Consider the following 21,719-nt stretch of genomic DNA (forward strand, 5'->3'; position numbering starts at 1 on the left):
GCGCCCCCCGCGCCCCCCGCGCCGCTCGCCCGCGTGCGCAGCCCGCCGCGCCTGGCCGCGGTGCTCGGAGAGTCTGGCGCGGCGCGCGCGGGACTCGCGCTTCCCTCGTCCTGCTGCTGACTGGTTCTCGCCGCTGGCTCGGACGCGCTGCTGCGGAACACCCTCTGCCGTCGGGCGGGACCCCCCGGGCCGGGCTCCCCGTGACAGCCAGGACCCGCGCCGGCCGTGACGCGGGAGCGGAGCCCGAAGCGCGCAGTCTCGGGCCGCGCCGCGTGCTGCTCCGCCGATGCGCCCTCGTACTGCGGTGCCGTCTCGAGGTGGCCAGACGGCGGCCCCCCGCGGCCACCGCGGCCCTGCCGGGCAGGAGGAAGAAGAGGGGCGGCAGGCGGGCCTGACTAGCGACCGTCGTCTTTCAGGAAGCCGTTCTGCCCTTCGCTCCCAGACCTTCCGTCTGAGGTCTCCCTGACCGGGGGCTAGCCAAGGAGCCGTCCTGGACGCGAGGGAGGCCGGAGAGCAGGTTCTTAGCTGAGAGATCGCTCTTCCCAGCAATACGGGCAGCTCTTAACAAGGGAGACGCGGACGGCTATGGGATTGGCAAGCGGCAGCCACAGCCATCGGGGTTATTTATTTATTTACGTCTGCCAGGAATTCCTCTGCATTTTCTCTCCCTGTCACTAAATCCTGTCCATGTTTCTGTCCTGAAGAGCTTTTCCGTCTCTGACGGCCTAGAGAGAAATCTGAGCCGCCAGAGGTACGGGTTCGAGGAAGCCCCATCCACATGCTTGTTGGGCTCATTAGCGTCCTGGGCTGGGCTGGTTTCCAGAGGCTCTGGCTGGTGAACTGTGAGACTCGGTCAGTGCAGAGCGTGGGGTGCAGGCTCCAAATGGGGTGATTCCAGCTACATACATGACCCAGTGACCCAGGAAAATAAATGGCAGCTTTTCAAAATCAAGACGGAATAGATGGGAAAATGATTGTTTTCACGCATCAAATGACTACTTTGATTACACATACAGAGTGCAAATTTAACAATGACCGTAGAAACTACATTTTAAAACATGATTCCTAAGATTCTCAGCTTTGTAGCACTGTGAAACATGTCTTTTTTGACTTTGTTCAAAACAGTGATTGGACATACACCCGGGCTATTTTCTTCAGCACAGGTTGTGGGGTGCATCACTGGGTGACTACTGTTTGAGGGGGCTTCATCCTAGGTCTCAAAGGTGTCAGCATTCCCCGTGATTGCAGACCTCTGCCACTGTTTGGAGTAAAATTATTAGTTTTCAGAGAGTGACCGGCGGGGTTGACTATCTGAGTTCAGGTTTGACTCTTCTCTTAAAAATTAATACAAATTAAATACAGAATAATGTGCCATCATTACACAGTAGAAAGAATGCAGGTTTTGGCATTGCATAGATGTGGGTTCAAATCCTGACCTCACCCCTTCCTAGCTTCATTACATTAGATGATTTGCTTGACTTCTTTTTTTTTTTTTTAAGATTTTATTTATTTATTTGAGAGAGAGAACGAGAGACAGAGAGCATGAGAGGGAGGAAGGTCAGAGGGAGAAGCAGACCCCCTGCTGAGCAGGGAGCCCGACATGGGACTCGATCCCGGGACTCCAGGATCATGACCTGAGCCGAAGGCAGCCGCTTAACCAACTGAGCCACCCAGGTGCCCCTTTGCTGGACTTCTTCATGCTGGGTCTCTTCCCTGAGCAGTTTGGGTAACAGAGGCAGAGGTGGGTGACCAGGAGAGAAAGGGGCCGGAGGTGGTCTGCGAGTGGAGTCGGGTCCACAGGTATGTCTTGTTGAAGAAGTAGTTGGTGAGATTTTTGCTTTCATTGCACATCCTTAAGAAGTAGAACCTGGGATGCTGCTTTGTAACAGAGTGTCTTGGAGATCTGGAGCAATGTGGAGAGTACTTTTCAGAGTCAGTGTGGAATTTACCATCTCCTCACAATCGTCGACCTACCGGTTACCAGGGCATAGACAACTTTTACATCAAGCCAGTTAGATGGCATGCATGTGTGTACACATGGCATTAAGTTTGATTATTTTTGACCAATAGCTTATTTGCTTTATTACTCATTTCCCATAGTGACTAATGCAGATTGCAGGGACATCTGCAAAGCCCAAGACTCCCCCACCCCTCCTCTTCTTACCTTTGCTCATTATTCTTATGTTCCTGGTGCATCAGGGGCACGATCAACTAAATGAAACAGGTGCATTTCTAGAATTAACCCCAGAGGCTCACGGCCACCACTGAAGTAGAAGACGGGAGACGTGGGCATGGGCATGAGCATGCTGAGGAGAGGAGGAAAGGTCAAGGCCCAGGAGAGCCCCTCTCGGACTGTGAACCGCACTGAGTCGTGCTTCAGTTACTCTGGGTTTCGAGATTGCCTCTTTTTAGAATGTTGACAAAGGAAATAAACGCCATACTTATGTAAGAGGAACAAACGCATGCGCCTAAAACAAACTAGAGGGAGAGACATGTCTCATATGAAAGACAGGGCACATGGCACGTGGTTTAGCCTCTGATGCTTCTGAACCCAAGAAAACCAGATTTGATAAAAGCGCATAAACCTAAGGCAGAAAACATCAGAGGTGACAACAGATAAGAGAGTGTTAACAAAAGTTTCAGTTTGTGCGGACAGTGGTATCTGAGGAGGTTTAGAGACGAGTGACCACAGACTGGGAAGAGAAGAAGCAGACAGGACACCAGGGTCTTGGAGGGCTCAGCAGTCGAGGCACTGAGTACCTGTGAAGTGGGGAGGACAGACTTGCCGAGAGCTTGTGTCCTAGGCAGATGATCGTCAGAGCTCGAAGGGCCCCAACCCCACGGGGCCAGGGTGGAAACGACCTTCGGCCCTCCGCACAGGAGCCCAAGGCCACTCTCTGGGGAAGCTAAACAGCTTCTGGGCTTGGAACCCCCAGGACACACAAGGGCAGGGATGCCATGGAGGAAACAAGGACCTCTCCTCATTTCCTCCCAAGGATGCTTGTTGTCAGGCTTTTAACATCTGAGCAGGAAGTTCGAGAATCACTCTTCAAACAAGGAAAAACCTTGAGATATTTGGTATAGTTTACCTAATGATCTGGCTCCTTGTCACTCTCCGTTTTACACCATCGTTTCACAAGCTACACTTAGAGTTTTCAAGCAGCTTTATTTCTAAATAACAGCAGTTTCCCAAAGGAAATGGGACACCCAAAAGATAAAGATGAAATGAAAGATTGAAAAAAAATACACACAGAGAAAGAAAGATAATAAACGTGGAGAAGACAGAGCCGTGAAAGGCAAAAGGAAAGCTATGCTCACCAGACGCGGGGCGCTCGATCTCTGGCTGCTGGTGGCTCTGACCCCTGCTTGCCTTTGAGGCTTGCACAACAACTCCTTGCTTGCTTTTGTTGGAAATACTGTCTGCAGATCTCGGTGTTGCTGTCGGGTCAGCTGTCTGTTCTTCTGTTGGATTTGGAGAGACTCAAAGACTCTGCCAATGTTGTTGGCATTTTTCCAGAACCCTCAGGTCAGAAGAAACTTCAAAACAAACAAAATAAAACTGTAATTATTATCCTCAGAGAGATAAGAGAATTCATTGTATTCAAAAGGGAGTTACTCAGAGAAGACCTCTGAAACTTGAAACAAAGAAGATAGCAGAAATGAGTAATATAGAAGCGTTGCAGTGAAAATTGAAGAAATTTTCCAGAAAGTAGAGAAAAGAACAGGGACTTAGAAAATTAGTAAAAACAAGCATGACGTTGAGATTCTTGCATTGACTAAATGTTTGTGTACCTTCAAAATTCACATTGGAATCCTAATGCCAGCGCTTGGGCCGCCGTGGCGTGGTGGTCCTCGTGGTGCATCGGTGTCTGGACAATAGGGTGGATGTGGGCACTGCTTCTGGCTCTCTGCCGCACAAAGACACGGAGAAAAGACCTCTGTCTGCAAACCAGACAGCGCGCGGGACCTGCCAGCACCCCGGGCTCAGACTTGGAGCCTCTGGAACTGTAAGAGGTGGATTTCGGAAGCTGCAACATTCGACTAATAGAAGTTCAAAAATAGCAAACAGAAATTATGCATGAAAGGGCTGATATAAGACAAATTGAAGGACAGGAATTTCCAGTGAGCATCCACTGGGTTTTCAGGTAAAGAATGGAACGGAACGAATCACCACACCAGGACTCATAACAATACTGCAAGAAGCATTAAAATATCTTACTTAAAAATATCAAGATAAATATTACAAGAAAGAGCTAAAATGTTGAAAGTGGTTACTTCTGAAAAGTGGTTCACCAGGACAGGCAGCCATGGTTCAGAGAGTGCTGTTTTTCTGTAGGGGCCCTACATTTTTTTTTTTTTAAGATTTTATTTATTTATTTGAGAGAGAGCACATGAGAGGGGGGAGGGTCAGAGGGAGAAGCAGACTCCCCCCCGAGCAGGGACCCCGACGCGGGACTTGATCCCGGGACTCCAGGATCATGACCTGAGCCGAAGGCAGTCGCTTAACCAACTGAGCCACCCAGGCGCCCAGGGGCCCTACATTTGACTTTTTCTGTAGGCCATGCTTATATATTAACATAAAAATAAGCAGACATTACATTATTAAAAATGTATTTGAGATTTCCCCCAAATAAAGCACACTTATGTGATGACATAGTTGTTTTTAGTGCTTTCCGCACGCACTCTTGTGCTTACCCTGTCAATGTTGGATTCAGTGGTTGATAAAGATGAGTCAGTGCTGTCCTGTTACCTACAAGTGCAAAGAGCTAATCACAGACAGAGGCAGCCAGGTGTGCCAGAGGTCACCCCAACCCTGCAGGGAACTGCCTGGTAGATTCAACATGTTCTGGGTACTTTCTGCTGTCACCCTTGGGCTTTCTATCTTCGTACAGACCATGACCAGGTGCTGGGGTGTAACTGTAGCCTAAGGCTCTTGACGCAGACGCTGGGCAGGAAGTGCATGGTAGTGCCCACCATGGGTCCCCATTTCATCGTCAAGCAAAGACTGCCCTGCTAAGAATCAGTCTGGATTTCAAACCGTTCTTTCATGCATTGAGCCTTCATCTCTGCTTTTGACTGAAGCAGCGTGGTTGGAAGATTGTATCAACCAAGCAGCTTGGTTGCTGGCAGATTGTATCATCATGCCACCAATTCGTCCACCCCCTCTCTGTGCCTGTCCCTGCGGGAAGTTGTATCTCCTGCTCTGTGGGTGTCAGACTTGGCCTGTATCAATTCTGAGCAGAATCGTAAAGAGTCAGCTCGTGGTCCACCACCTTCCCTGTTCTCATCCCATCAACGTGGCAACAGCCCATGTGCATCAGAGCAAAGACGGCAGAGCTTTAGCTGGCCCGTGACAGGCAAGTGGCACCAAGTAGAATGCCTCTTTGTCACTGATGCTGTTGCCACAGGCTGACAGGAATGAAGCCAGCTGACGCTGCATCAGGTGAGTGCCACCATGCCCGATTCCCCAGCAAATCCAAGTAACCCACACTTAGGATGTTGGCCTTCATTAAAGAAATGAGGAGGCCACTAATGGAGGATAACACATTCGTGTGTATGTTTGAAAAATCATTCTGGCTGAAGCGTGGAGATAGGGTTGGGAGGGAAGACGAAATGGATGTGGGGATCTCTCTTTGGAGGCTACTGAGGAAATACAGGCACGAGATGATGGTGGCATGGAGGTGCAGGAGTAGAAAAGGGAATGATGTCAAGAGATATTTAGGTAGAAAACCGGTTGGTTGTTGATGGGATTAAGGCAGAGGGAGGTGGCACCCTTCTGGAGAGCGGGGAGTCCCTCACAGTAGGGAAATCTGTAGAAAGGTAAGTTGGGGATCACTTGAGAAAAGGTAAAGGTCACGAGCCCCAGCGTAAATAGTCTGAGTGAAGGTGGACTTGAGACATCCTAGCTGGTGTTTTGGGAGTCTTGCTCTACCTCCTTTGAAAAATCCCTGTGCAAGACAGGAAATGCTGTCTGCAAAGTTACTCAATGTTTTCTGACATTCTGGGGAAGTCTGTGCTCAGGTAAGTATCCTAGGAACACTTACTTAGTGTTTTTTTATTCCTATATTGAATAACAGCAACGAGTAAGTCTACTATTTTTTTTAAGCTAGACAATAAGTATGTGGCTCAACTGATGTTCGTATTTGCGTTTCTGACAAACAAGTGACAAATAGTCCCCCTTCTTTACAACTACATAGAAGACCAGGAATTTAAATGACTGCCCCAAATCATAAACGAACTTTATGGCAGTATTACGATCGACATTTCAGCCATCCACGCTGCACAGAGCTATTAGATGGCACTGCCCCCCTGCATCAGGTTGCAACACATCCAGCATGGCGGAGGGTGGGCGCAGCGCGGATGTTCTGTGAGGGAACCTCCTCACCTGTGCCCAGAGTGGCAGCAGTTAGATCTAGTAGTGAAGCATAGGTAATGATCCAGATACAGACCAGTCCAAATTATTAAACAAGTTCTTGCTTCGGCACATACTGACTAAAATTGGAACTCTATAGAGAAGATTAGTATGGCCCCTGGGCAAGGATGACACGCAAAACTATTGAACAAAACAAGATACGTCATTCAGAACTTCTGGCCTGTCACTTTTCCATAATCTCTGGAATGGTGACAGGAGGTGGATGTGAGGTTGGAAATCCCCCGTTGGCTGGAAGACATGCCTTAGGGCCTCAACAAGTAAAAGCAGGACAGAGACAAATCACCTTCAAGGACTGTGAAGAAATATGTGAATTGAAAACGTTTAGCCCGTGAAAACTAATGAGGTGAAGCCCGATCCCATCAGAACCTGGTTGAGTCCATGTCTAATATCACTTACACAGTGTACAAGCAAAACCTCCTGTCCGTCCACATGACCTCCAACTGACCTTAACTTCCGCTGCCCTTAAGTACTTGGGCCTTCTCGATCACCCTTTCTCTGGCTGTCCACACCCTCTCCAGCTTTGGGGATGTTGTCCTCAAGCTGGCTGACCTGAAAGCAGCCTTTCCCTTCCTCTGGGAAATGCCCTCCTTTAAATGCCCGACCCTGTCTTGCAGGCTGTTCTGAACCACAAGCCTGAGCAGCCCAGGATTCCGAGTCCCTTGGAATATCCCTTTCTCTCAAGTGTCGCTGCAGACAAATCACTCCCTGGAAATTACTGCTTCCTGTAGCAGAGCTGCCTTTTGAGAAGGAGAGTTTCTCCTCAGGGATATGGGTTCTGGTGGAGCTGCACGCTCCAATTATAAGCTTCGGAGCAAAGAGAACAGAAATGTTTTTCTTCTAAAATGTTGCTGTTCTTGCCTTAGGTGGTCAACAATGCCCACCCTCAGCTGGTTCCCTGCAGTGCTGGCTCCCTCCGTGCACTCCTCGCGCGCGGGCATCCCAAGGCAGCTTACAAGAGCAGTCACTCTGGAAGACAAAGAGTTGCTGCAGAAAGATGGAAGTCACCATGTTTATGCTGGACTCCTGATATAAGCCAATTCCGAGATCTTTGAGGATAACAGCCTACCAGACATTTATGCTCCCTGAGCATTAATTAATGGTTTTTTGCACAGATATCTATTCTGCTCAATATGCTTAGAGACTTGATTTAATTATAAAACCCTAACAAACCAAATTGTGTGTTTTCCACATGGTGAAGGACCACACACTCACTAAAGCTTTAAGCAGAATCAGTTTACTGTGGATTCTATCCAATATTATGATGTTCTGTTGTCCAAAAATACAGTTTTGAAAGATGAGGTTAGATTTATTCGTGCTGTTTGGCTGAGATTTCATTAAGTGAGAAGGCTTTCACAGTCTTCTTAGACCAAGCAAATTTTATTAGGCCAAACTATATTTAGGTATATCTATGGAATCTCTCCAATTTATTCTATGTTCTAAAATCTTGGAGGTCTGAAATTTTGTTTTATTTTCCCTTTTTAAAATTCCCTCACCCCCTGTGATATTATTCAAAGTAAAACACATTTTTGTTTCATATGTGACTGAGGACAGTGGAAATTCAGGATGTGCTTGGAGTTTTAGTGCAGGCTACAGAAGAAAAGTCCTCCATGGCCCCTTTCCTATGCCAAACCACCACGGGGGGCACCCGATGAACCCCCTGGAGCTGTGGTGTCTGCAGCCGAGGGATCCCTTGTCTGGCACCCCAGCCTCTCACCTACACGCTGAGCAGCTGACCTCTTCTTAGAGGACAAACGACATTCAGATTTCTGGCATTCGTGTATTCAGGGGTTCCTTCCTTCAATCTCTGACAAACCTTAATTTAGGGCTGATTATTAACAGCCACAGAGCTGAGTGTCGCTGCTCAGACCACATGCAGCCAGCTCCCAGCGTTCGGTTCACCACACGTTTCTCTTAAGTTCCAAATGACAGTATGTTCAGGGCTTCAGCACAGCACAGAAAATGTCTCCATCTCCTGTTACTGATCCCCTGAGCCATAAACTCCCCAAGAAAAAAAAATCTTTTTCTAAGGAGACTGGCTTCCTTTCAAGCTTATGAAAATCAGCCAGAGGGCTCAGGCTAACTTTAGACAACTAAAAATAAAGTGAAAACTTGGTTTTAAAAATTATTATTATAATTTTTTAAAAATTTTTTATTGTTATGTTAATCCCCATACATTACATAATTCGTTTTAGATGTAGTGTTCCATGATTCATTGTTTGTGCATAACACCCAGTGCTCCATGCAGAACGTGCCCTCCTCAATACCCACCACCAGGCCAACCCATCCTCCCACCCCCCTCCCCTCCAGAACCCTGTTTGTTTTTCAGAGTCCATTGTCTCTCATGGTTCGTCTACCCCTCCGAATTCCCCCCCTTCATTCTTCCCCTCCTGCTATCTTCTTCTTTTTTTTCTTAACATATATTGCATTATTTGTTTCAGAGGTACAGATCTGAGATTCAACAGTCTTGCACAATTCACAGTTATTATTATAATTTTAAAAGCCTTTTTGAGATATACTTGTATAGTGGTACAAAATCAGATTTTAAAAATTTCATTGTCATCATGACAATAAGTCTGTTTTTGGCTCTGATCAAATGAAGAACTTGTGTAATGAATGCTTCTTTTTTTCCTCTCTTAAGAACCGATTATGTAAATGCTGTCTGATTCCACTTACACGAGGCATGAAGAGCAGCAAAATCATAAAGACAGAAGGTGGGACGGAGGTGCCCGGACGGGGGAGGAGGTGAGTGTTTCATGGGGACAGAGGTTTAAGTTCAGGCGCTGAACAGCGTTATGGGGATAGACAGCTGACCGCGTGCATGGATTCAGTACCACTAGCTACACACTCAGAAATGTTTAACATGGTAAGATTTATGTTATGTGTATTTTACTACAATAAAAAAAAAAAGAAAAACCAAAACAAAACCCAAATGTACACAATTCTGCTGGAGACATGGCGGTAATTGTGAACTTCACCCATCACGCCACCCCCGTCACTTAGTTCTTAAAAATGATCTTTCCCCTCAAAACACTGGATACATTATCAGACGTAGGTTCTCTTATAAGTGGTGTTTTCCTGATGTATATATGGATTTACCTGTTGTTATTTGGCTTTCTTTTGAATATTATACTTTTTAATATACACTAAAAATATAAAGAACAGAAAGACTCAGAGAAATGTCAGCCCTGGTCCCACTCTCTCTCCTGCTTTCATGGAGGAAATGCTTTGTTTTCTTGGCAGTTATCATTGTTGAAACACAAATGTAAATTTTCTGAATCTCTCTAAACAGGAAGATTCTTACCAGAACTTAATTGAGGATAATTTGGCCATTTTATAAAGTGGATTTTGTACAGGTAGGTTCTACAACAAATCCAGAAATAGAGTGTTCAAACACAGCTTCCTGGAGACAGAGGAGTCCCTGCACGTGTGGGGACTCCGTCTCTCCTGGGTGTGAACTGCCCACTGGTATCTCCATCCGTGGAGTGCTCACAGCCGGGGTGCAGCGCTGTTCTTCACCAAGTCTGGGAGCTCTGTGCTTCTGCGGTGAGGAGGGGAGCCATGAAAACAAATCCCGGGGGCCTCCCTCCGTGCACGCCGCCCCATCCTGGAAACGTCCTGATGGGGAGGGCAGATCCTTTGTCACTTTTCCTTCAGCAGACATGGGCACGAAGCTGGGTGAGTTAACCCAGAGTCAGCTGTGGACGCACGTCAGTCCCACAGCTATCTCTGTGCCACGTGGAGCGAGTGTGGCTGGGCAAAGCCCCCCTTCTCCAGACCACAGAAGCAACAGCCGATGCGGAGAGTTACAGAGATCTAAACACACATGATTAATAAAAAGCAAACAGCAAAATCTTGCCAAATAAGTGGAGAGCCTCTGGGGAAAACGTCCAGAATTCCACGAAGTGGGAAAACCAGCAGGACTGAGGCTGCCCTTTAGTATTATGACTGCGTAGAGAGGCCGTGCTTCTGGGGTTCTGAGGGAACGCTCCCCACGTGAACACACACACTCCAGGGGGACCCCAGCGACAGACGCAGTTACGCACATGTGTATCTTAGTCATGAAGACTGTTTTGATATCAGTTTTGAACAGTTTTCTGTAAGTAGTAAAATGTAAATATGTAGTTTAAGACAAAATAATCCGAGATCATGAGTAGAACTTCGTGTCTCCAGCATCTCCGTGGCCCTCAGCTCAGCCATAGCCATGGGTAGAGTAACTCCAAGGACAGTTCTGTCACTGGAAGCTTCTAGAAGCAGCTCCGTCCTGGTGTTGGTAAGACATTGCACCATTTTACCTATCCTGTGCCCCCGAGACTCTCAAAGCCAGGAGACTTTCCTTGGAGCAGAAGGTAAGCGTGCAGGGACGGGAGACGCCCTGTCCTGTGCGTGAGGCACTGCTGTCCCCTCATGCTGCAGACAAGAAAGCCAAACCTTGGGGAAACCATGTAAACTGACTGTGGCCCAGGGTAGGAAGTGACGTCATAAGGGTCTGACCCCAGTGTCTGCTCCGCGCCGAACCCTGTGTGCTGCCTACGCTGTGTCTCAGGGACTCGTGTTTCCAGGGTGAGGATCCGGAGCCGCGGTGTGGCAGACAGACGCAGGGGGTACCCATCCGCAGTGTACCGAGATGGAGGAGAGACTCCACCCGTTATCCTGCAACAGAAAAACGTGTTGAGGAAACAGCTAAGAAAACCCCAAGTCAGATGTGCAGCAGACAAAAGAGAAGCTGTCTGTTAGTGTGGCAGTGAGCATGGCCGGAAGGTAGGACTGACCTGCGACGTTTGCTCTGTTAAGCCATGACGTGGGGAACTGACCCAGGTGTCCCGACCGGACAGGCTGGCTCACCTCTCCAGGCCCTGGGGGAGGCCCTCTGCCCCGCACGTCCCCTGGCGGTCACCACGCACTGGGCTATATCACACAGCCCTGGAAATGTGCTGAGAGCTATTACCAATTATTAGCAGTGTTTTCCTTGGTGCATTATTCTCTGTGAGAAGAGAGAGAACAGCTTTTATCTTGGCTCTGCTTTTGTACCCTTAGCTTTTTTTCCTTTCTCCCTGACAATGTCTTTCTGTGTAATTCAGCGTAGCTTAAGCCACTCTTCCGCATTCGACAAACATTGGTTGCAAGGCTCCTGCGTGGGACTGAACTGACAATACTCGAACGCACACACGCCCTTGATTCTTGCGAAAGCCTTTTAAGGGCTCTCTCTTACGGGGAAAAGTCACGGTGTTGGTGCTGTTATAAAAACCTCTCCCCCAGCCTGAACTGAGAAGGAAAATCAGGAAATGGGTTTTTGTGCCACACCTAGTGAGGGGCCGTGTGCAAATTTCCACTTAATATGGAGTGTTTCTGTCCTTGAAAAAGTGAATAGAAAGTTACAAAATTATCAGAAGCAAGGTTTTCACGCTTTCTGCGTAAACATCCAAAGAGGGCTTTTTCCAGACTTGGCCTGACAGGTACCTGGGCTGGCAGCCCCGTCCAGGAGGGCAGGGAGCCTTGACACGAGGCCACCACAGAGTCTAGGCAGGCAGAAACAGACGCAGGATGGAGGATTGCGGGATGAGGGCAGCGACGCAGACGATCCCGGGGTCCCAGGGGGGTGAGGTGGGACAGCGCTTTCTCTGTGCAGACTTCACAGAGTCACTGACTCCGTGTTGCTGACCTTCTCTTTCTTCTTATTCTCCACTTCATGCAAGGAAATAGGAGGCTTCGAAGGTGCAGAATTTGGACAGAATTGTTCTCACAGCGGATGATAATAGAGCGTGATATTTGGATTTGTGATTTAAGTGGAAATAAGGACATATAAGCCGTGACTGTAGATGTACCTTTGGCTCAGGCTGTTTGAGGGCCTGGAGCAGCTGAAAGTGGGCTTTGAAAGAAGGAATCAGAATGTCACACAAAAGATCGTGGTAGTTAAATTTTAGGAGATTAATGAATTAATCTTAATAAGTTAATCAAATTAAGTGGTATAACTATCAGGTAAAGCCAGAGAGAAATCCCCGGTTTGCCTTTGTTTTCCCTGAAATGATGGATAGGCATCACTCTAACTGAAAGGCTAGAAAATATAGGCTGAAAAAATAATGAAGCATAATTACTGTAAGATACGTTGTTGGTGAAAGAGGCGGTCACTGTCAGGGTGTGAGATGGGCCGTCCAGATGTCAGGGTCGGAGTCCCAGCACAAATGTGAGCATGAACACGGTGACAAGACACTTTTCTCTCCACTCACAGCTTTAGAGCCATGACCCCATCTACCCCACCAGACCCTGGGCTTTATGCCCCACTCTGCACACGGCGCTTGTTGAGTAAGAACAGCCCTTTCAGTTGGTTGAACGTCTGCCTTCGGCTCAGGTCATGACCTCGGGGTCCTGGGATCGAGCCCCATGTCGATCTCCCTCTCCCTCTCCCTCTGCCCTCTGCTCGTTCTCTCTCTTTCTTTTTCTCTCAAGTAAATAAATAAAATCTTTAAAAACCCAACAAAACAAAGAATAGCCCTTTTGCACATCAAGCACCCCGTAACCGGCTCTGGCTCTCCTTCAGGAGGGCCTGGCCTTTTTCACCCTGCAACCACAAGATGGGTGGTTCGGGGTTTTAAGCGCAGACGTTCAGTCAACAGTGCAGCCTGTCCCTCCTTAGGGCCCTTAGCTTTCTGTGTAATTCAGCATAGCTTAAGGCTGGCGAGAGAAGGCTGTCCACAGGAGGGAGGGAGCCCTTCAGTCGAGGTTCTGCGACTGGCCAGAATTTCTTCATGGAATCCCTTTGAGGAGTCACTCTGGAAGCGTGTGGTTTATGTATCTATTTTATTATTATTTTCTTAATTTAAATTCAATTAGCCAACACATAGTACATCATTAGTTTGAGATGTAGTGTTCAACGATTCATCAGTTGCATATGACACCCAGTGCCCCATGCAGTACGTCCCCTCCTTAATGCCCATCCCCCAGTTACCCCATCCCCCCACCCCCCTCCCTTCTGTAACCCTCAGTTTGGTTCCTGGAGTCCAGAGTATCTCCTGGTTCGTCTCCATCTCTGATTTCTTCCCATTCAGTTTTCCCTCCCTGTGTGGTTTATTATTACAATTGGGAACTTGATAAAAATACTATTTCTTTGTCTATAAATCCCAGAAGTCCGACTTTTCTGTCATGTTGTCTTCATCTCTCTGGAAACAAATGTAAAAGAAGAACTCAGTGCAGAGATGGAATGAGAATTTATCCTTAGAGATAATGTGGCCAATAATCTTTAGAAAGTTGTATAATAATTTACAAGCCATATGGCCGTGGTTGGGGGCTCAGCTGGGGTGAGGCTTTCTTATCCGCTCCAGCCGAAAGAACAGAATCAGGGTGTAGCAGAGCGTGGTGAGCAGCGCTGGATCCTTGCTGCAGAGGGGAACTGACTGGTCCCTAGGACCTTGGTTACTGGACATCAGATGCTGCAAAGTGCTCTTTCTGAATGAAAGGTAATTACAGCATCTAATAGCAACTCCAGGAAGTGCACATCCTACAACTTTTCCCTTCCCTCTGGCTAATAGAAATGCACAAGCAAAGCCATCCATCTCCTCCACGGATAAGGACTGCTTTGGGCAACATCCCTGAAGCCCCAGTCCCTCGAGACACCATTTACATGGTGAGAACGTGGAAGAGGAGACAAGGCTTGAGAGCAGGAGAGAAAGGAGAAGCAAAGATAAGAGGGAGGGTGGGGAGAAAGGAGAACCACTTATGCACTCCTGGTCCAAAGAGCCAGTGTCCTGGAGGGCCGGGGGGAGGGTCAGCGTGTGTTCCGTCCTCAGAGAAAAGTGCAGCCTCCCCTGATCCAGGATGGACATAGCGCTTGTCAGGATTCAGCTGCAGGCGCCTGCGAGTGAATTTTGTTTCCTTCCTGTGTTAAGATCTTTGAAGACACCTTTACCCTAGGAGGACAAAGGTTGAGAAAGAGAGTCCCAGTGACCAGCACTTCCATAGACTCCACGGATCTTGTCCGTGTCCTCTGAGTCTCCAAGCTACCCCCCATTTCCTCCCACCTCTAATACGTGGCCCAAGGGGCCCCCCATTTCTTCATATGGTGACTTTGTCCACAGTGAGCCTCAGCAACAAGCCAGCTGTGGTGGGCAGATCTGCGTGGAGCTATCACTCTGCTACTGACCACGGGGGCCACCGTGCCACGTGCGGTGCCCTCCACCGGTTAAAGCCCAGAGACAGGGTGCTGGCTGCACCTGGAGGGGGAGCAGGTGCCTTCCCCCTCACTGACCAACCTCCCCCCAAGGGAGCAGGGCACCCTGGGCGCAGGGGCTCCGTTTCGATTCCACTCTCTGTGAGGCTCCATGTCTGGATTTAATGTGGTCGTTACGGTGCCTCCTGTTTGTGCAGAGGTCCCTGGTGACCTCTCTGCCCAGAGAGCCTTGTTCCACGGCCCTCGGCTTTGGCTCTTGCCTGCGCCTCACTGCAGCCCTGCATCCAGACACGCATCCTGCCGCGTCTTCTCCAAAGGTGATGTTTAAAGCAGGAATAGGAACGATGCTAGGACAGTAATGATCACTTTACCTGACCTTTGGTTCCTTATTTATAAAATGCAGAATCCGGAGTGGAATTGGCCCTCATGGGGGATCCCTGTATTTAATATTTGAATTTATAACCAGAAGATTTAGTTCAGTGTTAGCTTTTGTACATCACCTATATGACCTTGAAGGAGCTGCTTACATGTTCCTCAGATGTTTGGGGAGAATGCAAAATATAAAAAAGGACAAAATTCTAGATGAATCATCACCAACAACTGAATAAAAACACACTTATTTCATAATACCAAATAGGGTTTACTCAGGCATACCAAAATGATAAATGGAATTTCTGAATTTCTCACTCTGGGAATGTCTCTGAATAAAGTGGAGAAAATTGGTGATAGCTAGTTTGAATAGCAAGAAGTTTCTGGAAGGAAAGCAAACCTTAAGTATATGAAACTGATCTCCAAGAGAAAAATGCAAGCTCAAAGCAATTTTATTACTATAAATGTACCTTCTTTTTACAATAGTAATGTGACCATATTACAAACAATACATAAGATAGAGAAGACAAAAATCACCTTGAGCAACCCAATCGTCATCAGTGTGGCCGCTACCAATACTTTGGTGTAAATTCTCTGGACTGTTCTCTACATTACATGTCGTCTGGTCACACTTACAGTGTGCAGGTCGTCTGATATATATTTTCATACTTACAGCTCAATTATAAGCTTACCTCCATATTGTCACATAGGTTTTAAGCTTTGGTCTAGAGGAAGAACGGGGTTTCTCTAATTTCTCTTGTCTGCCTTACAAGTGCATTTCACTTTGCTTTTATGCACCAGCCTACACAGGTGGGGGACAGACGCCCAAACTGAGCACCAGAAGGAGTCAGGGTGTTTGAGCTTCAGGCTGACTCAGCTTCTTGGGGGGCACAGGCAATCTTCGGGCATCCCCTCCTCTCTCTGGGCGCAGTGCCGGTCTGGCCTGGTGCCTGTGAGGGTGCTCTGCTGGCCCGCCTCCCTGGCTCTCCCATCTCCTCAGCCCTCTTCTCAGCAGCACAGGCTCCCCAGTTACCTGCAGACATCGAGGAGCCTCTGTCTGTGTCCCCAGGGCTCACCGAAGGGCGCCGCTGGGACCCCCACAGAGCCCAGCCTGCAGAGTCGGAAGGAGGAGAATGCCCTGTGAACTCCTGTCCTTCAGCTTCCTTGCTCCTGGTTCCAGAGGCCTCTCCTGGGCGGGTAGAGCTGCCTTACTGTATCCCGAGCCCATCGCTTTACAGAAACCTTTCCAGGTCTGGCCGTTTGGTAAGTTAAGAAAAACTCAGGGGATTTAACAACAAATACGCGCATGGATGTTTGTTGTGTGTGTGTGTGCATATGCATCTCTGTGTGTGGACGCGTGTGGACGCACACCTGCTTGTAGGTTTACATATTTATCTTCTCACAAACGTGACCTCAAACATCTTGTGTCTCATTCCTCTGCCTCTGCCGCAGCCCCTCCCCTGAGGCACGTGGCAGCTTCTGCCCAAGGCTGGGAACCATCATAGGACAGAAAGCGGAGGGGTTAGCACACTCGTGGAACCCACTTCTGAATGACCTCTGCCCTTTACCTCTCCCGCAGTACTTGCCTTACTGTTTCGTGTTTGCTAGAATGTGTGCAGCAGGGGGTGGGCTGCGTTGGGGCCTCGGGGGAAGGTGCAGAGTCGTCTCCCTGTTGTGCAACAAACACGAGGCTCAGTTTGTCATCTGTGGGAAGACGGGCCTCCCTGAGACCAGCATCTTCCTCAGCAGGAGGGGAAATCAGCTGATTCTTCCCATGAGGCACGGAGGACCAAATGGGAGAAGACAGTCGCTCTGTCCAAAGAGGACGATCAGGAGGTCCGGGCACAGTTCGATATTCCGGCCCCTTCGATCCCGGGGCACTCTTTCTGAGGTGGGTGTGGAAGGGGGTGTGGGATGAAACTCAGGTGAAAACGTCCTGCTAATGCTGCAGAAATGGATGAAATGTTAGTCACCATTGCAGAGGCTCCTAGATTCCTTCTGGACTATTCCTCTTTATGTAAGGTACATTGAGCATCTTACAGTTACTGTCAGGAGCCATCTAGGTGCCTGGGAGCATCACTTCTGCAGGGACACACAAAGCGAATATCAGGCAGTTCCTCTAAATGCTCCCAGAACCCCGTTTCCAGTCTAACCCCATTCCACATGTCGATCTCCGTTCCTTTCACATCATGCTGCGAGGCCAGCGGGGAGCCATGGTCTCTCTCCTGCTCACTCCTGGACAGCATGGGCATAGCACCTGGCACACCATTCGTGTGTGCCCCAGGGCTTAGCAGCTGAAGCCTCCACTCCAACACTTGCACTGACCAGCCGGCACACACGTGCACCTGTCTTCTAACCTCTTGTTCCAAAGCCTGTGCTAAATGCCTTCTAATAGGTGTTTCTTTCTCGATTGCCATGCCAGCCCCGAAAGGGCTAAACAGATGTCATCGAGCCCTGCCTCAGAAGTGCAAGAGGGGCTGGACCCCCGCCCAGCGTGGACACGTGGCTCCAGGGCTCCTCCTGCACAGCATGCAGCCTCCCCTTCAGGAGAACCGTGTCTCCAAAGCCGAGCTATCGTCAAGAGATGGCCAGACTTCGTTATGTCCTTACGTGCCTGCTCATCTGACTTCCAGACCTTTTGTGTTCCTCGGACTGATCTGGCCCACGTCCGCACTGTGGGTCTGGGGCCCCTTTCCTCTGGAAGCCCCGTGTGGGGGACCCCGGGTACTGTCAAATCGAGCTCTGTGGGGTTGCCCACAAGCTTGCTTCCTCAGCACTCCCTCAGAAGCTACTACTATTTGGGTCCTTATCACCCTTTGCCTGGACTGTCCCCCAAATGGCATCAATATCTTCCCACTGCTCAGTTCTCTCTAGTTTATCTGATAAAATATACACAGTACAGCTATGATCACGTCATTCCCTTCTCAAAACATCACTGACTTCCAATCCTTTTTAAATATAAATATAACCTGACTCCAAAGTTGTTCTCAGGGGCTTTAGCCACCTTTTGAACTTATGTTTTCTCTACTTCCCTTTAACTATTGTGCACTTCGTTAAACAGAGCTCTTTACATAGCTACGTACATCTCCCACATTTTCCCTCCTTGGGAAGACTCTATCTATTCTTCAAAGGCCAGGTCACGTCCTTCCCTCACGAAGCCTTCACTGGCCCTGTCCCGCATCACCTGGCACTTTCCATCTTGCATGCATGGCACCTGGGGACCGGTCTCTTCGATATCACGTTGGGTTCCCTGCACCCAGCACAGTGCCTTGTGGGGTTGGCACCTGCAAGCTGGGCTAAATGGGTTATTTCTTTTACTTTGGTCTCATTTACTGTTTTGGGAGAACAATGGGTCTGCTTAATTAGTCTATACTGCTACATTTTAGATGTCCAGCTTCCAAGCGGGGGTATTAAGTCAATCACTTATGTCTTGGTGACAGAGCTACGCCTCAGCGGCCTCTCAGCTGAGCAGTATCCAGCATCTAAAAGCAGGAACAGATGCTTAGGCTGGGCTGCCATGGAGACGAATGTTCTCTGATCCTCTCTGTGAAGAATGACTTCAGGGTTGCTGGTTATAGAAATGAATGTTTTTAGTCAACAGTGCATCTCAGCCTCCAACATAAGAAAACCCTATTTCCAGTGCCATGCCCGTCTGAAGCACCAATTAGTTTTGCTTCCAAAATCAGTTGTGTTGCCACCAAATTAAATCGGCTGTGAAATAATGGTATCTGCCAACATGTGGGCTTTTGGTTAATTATTATCTTTTTATAAAAGACCTATGCTTTAATTGATACATTTTCTTTTACTTAAGCCATTAATGATGTGCTATTCTGGCCTTGTCATCAGGTAGCTCTGCAAATAGTGTATTTTTGGAATGATAATAAATGGCATTTGAAAAGTGTTAATGCCAATATCTTCGTTGCCCTAAGAGAGTCAAAAACTAATTAAAAAAGGAATGAACACCATCATAGAGTCACATGGGTTGAAGCTGAGTTTGGTAAGGAACTATGGAAAATTAAAACTGAGCTTTTGAGTTTTGGCTTTAATAGAATTGTTCTTTTGGAGATGGTGGGTCAACTGGGACGACAGAGATTTTTTATCCTCTTATTAGTAAAAAAAAAAAAGTTTTCTCTTTCCAATGAATAACTAGAAGGGAAGTCTGTTCTTTAGTAGACAAGTATATATGGACTGAATATTAGTGTCCCCCCAGGTTCATAAGTTGAAACTCTAACCCCCCAGTGTGATGGTATTTGGAGCTGGGTCATGCCGTTGGGGCCTTTGTGGTGGGATGAGTACCCTTCCCAGAGAGCTCTGTCTCCCTGAACAAGGAGGCGGTCATGGGAGCTCACAGCAAAACGGCAGCCTCAGAATGATACCCACCCTCCGGTACCTGGATTGTGGACTTCCAACATCCAGAACTAAATGTGAGAAATAAATTTCTAGTTGTTTAAGCTGCCCAGTCTATAGTATTTTATTGTGTCAGCCCCAAATCCCTGTGACAGATAACTTAGAAAGTTACTCATTAAAATTCTGAATGCAAAGAGTAACAATGAAAATTAAAATGATCTCCATAAAATGACATGTGTGTTACTCAGTTTAACAAGACATTTGCAGATACAGTACCAAGAATCGATTATCTTGATTCTTTCATAAATTTTGGGTAAAATAGGGCAGATCGATTTATCTCTGCTTTGTACATGAAGAGACTGAGGAATGCAGTGTTGGCGACCTGCCCAAAGCTACTCATTTTATATTGTGCCCTATCTTCCTGCTCACTGAAGCCAAATCACTAGGCCCTAGGCATTGCATGGACAATCTATCAGTAGCAACTAAAGGAGGGCTCAGTTGAATGAATTATGCACATGCAGGCATTCAGTTGGCATGCAAAAATGAACTGGGATGTTTCAAATAATTTTTTTTATTGTTATGTTAGTCCCCATACATTACATCATTAGTTTTAGATGTAGTGTTCCATGATTCATTGTTTGTGCACAACACCCAGTGCTCCATGCAGAATGTGCCCTCCTCAATACCCACCACCAGGCTAACCCATCCTCCCACCCCCCTCCTCTCTAGAACCCTCAGTTTGTTTTTCAGAGTCCATTGTCTCTCATGGTTTGTCTCCCCCTCCGATTTCCCCCCTTCATTCTTCCCCTCCTGCTATCTTCTTTTTCTTCTTCTTTTTTTTTAACATATAATGTATTATTTGTTTCAGAGGTACAGATCTGAGATTCAACAGTCTTGCACAATTCACAGCGCTTACCAGAGCACATACCCTCCCCAGTGTCTATCACCCAGTCACCCCATCCCTCCCACCCTACCCCCCACTCCAGCACCCCTCAGTTTGTTTCCTACAATTAAGAATTCCTCATATCAGTGAGATCATATGATACATGTCTTTCTCTTTTTGACTTATTTCACTCAACATAATACTCTCCAGTTCCATCCACTTCGTTGCAAATGGCAAGATCTCATTCCTTTTGATGGCTGCATAATATTCCATTGTATATATATACCACCTCTTCTTTATCCATTCATCTGTCGATGGACATCTTGGCTCTTTCCACAGTTTGGCTATTGTGGACATTGCTGCTATAAACATCGGGGTGCACGTACCCCTTTGGATCCCTACTTTTGTATCTTTGGGGTAAATGCCCAATAGTGCAATTGCCGGATCATATGGTAGCTCTATTTTCAACTTTTTGAGGAACCTCCATACTGTTTTCCAGAGTGGCTGCACCAGCTTGCATTCCCACCAACAGTGTAGGAGGGTTCCCCTTTCTCAGCATCCCTGCCAACATCTGTCATTTCCTGACTTGTTAATTTTAGCCATTCTGACTGGTGTGAGGTGGTATCTCATTGAGGTTTTGATTTGGATTTCCCTGATGCCGAGCGATGTTGAGCTCTTTTTCATGTGTCTATTGGCCATTTGGATGTCTTCTTTGGAAAAATGTCTGTTCATGTCTTCTGCCCATTTCTTCATTGGATTCTTTGTTCTTTGGGTGTTGAGTTTGATGAGTTCTTTATAGATTTTGGATACTAGCCCTTTATCTGATATGTCATTTGCAAATATCTTCTCCCATTCTGTCGGTTGTCTTTTGGTTTTGTTGACTCTTTCCTTTGCTTTGCAAAAGCTTTTTATCTTGATGAAGTCCCAATAGTTCATTTTTGCCCTTGCTTCCCTTGCCTTTGGCGATGTTTCTAGGACGAAGTTGCTGCGGCTGAGGTCAAAGAGGTTGCTGCCTGTGCTCTCCTTTAGGATTTTGATGGACTCCTGTCTTAAATTGAGGTCTTTCAACCATTTGGAGTCTATTTTTGTGTGTGGTGTAAGGAAATGGTCCAGTTTCATTCTTCTGCATGTGGCTGTCCAATTTTCCCAACACCATTTGTTGAAGAGACTGTCTTTTTTTCATTGGACATTCTTTCCTGCTTTGTCAAGGATGAGTTGACCATAGAGTTGAGGGTCCATTTCTGGGCTCTCTATTCTGTTCCATTGATCTATGGGTCTGTTTTTGTGCCAGTACCATACTGTCTTGATGATGACAGCTTTGCTTTTCTTTTTCAACATTCCTCTGGCTATTCGGGTTCTTCTCTGGTTCCATACAAATTTGAGGATTATTTGTTCCATTTCTTTGAAAAAAGTGGGTGGTATTTTGATGGGGATTGCATTGAATGTGTAGATTGCTTTAGGTAGCATTGACATCTTCACAATATTTGTTCTTCCAATCCATGAGCATGAAACGTTTTTCCATTTCT

General features: G+C 47.3%; 1 long non-coding RNA gene and 1 other non-coding gene across 4 annotated transcripts in view; both read left to right on the top strand.

The window, feature by feature from the left end:
• The window catches only part of LOC118007278, a 72,686-nt gene extending 53,300 nt beyond the window's left edge, over positions 1-19,386 (top strand). Inside the window, exons 4-8 of one of the 3 annotated variants that reach the window (XR_004678361.1) lie at positions 9,072-9,175; positions 10,993-11,191; positions 16,033-16,226; positions 16,713-16,854; positions 17,386-19,386. This is a non-coding gene — a long non-coding RNA (uncharacterized LOC118007278). Of the gene's footprint in view, positions 1-7,296; positions 8,530-9,071; positions 9,176-10,992; positions 11,192-16,032; positions 16,227-16,712; positions 16,855-17,385 lie in introns of those variants that run through there. The other 2 variants (XR_004678360.1, XR_004678362.1) reach the window with 2 other exon arrangements.
• Positions 6,472-6,576, top strand: LOC118007306. Its single transcript, XR_004678369.1, has one exon. It is a non-coding gene; the product is annotated as a U6 spliceosomal RNA (small nuclear RNA).
• Positions 19,387-21,719: the final 2,333 nt, after the last annotated feature.

The sequence above is a fragment of the Mirounga leonina genome, unplaced genomic scaffold (genome assembly GCF_011800145.1).
Source record: "Mirounga leonina isolate KUSES-001 unplaced genomic scaffold, KU_Mleo_1.0 Mir_117, whole genome shotgun sequence".
Classification (NCBI taxonomy): domain Eukaryota; kingdom Metazoa; phylum Chordata; class Mammalia; order Carnivora; family Phocidae; genus Mirounga; species Mirounga leonina.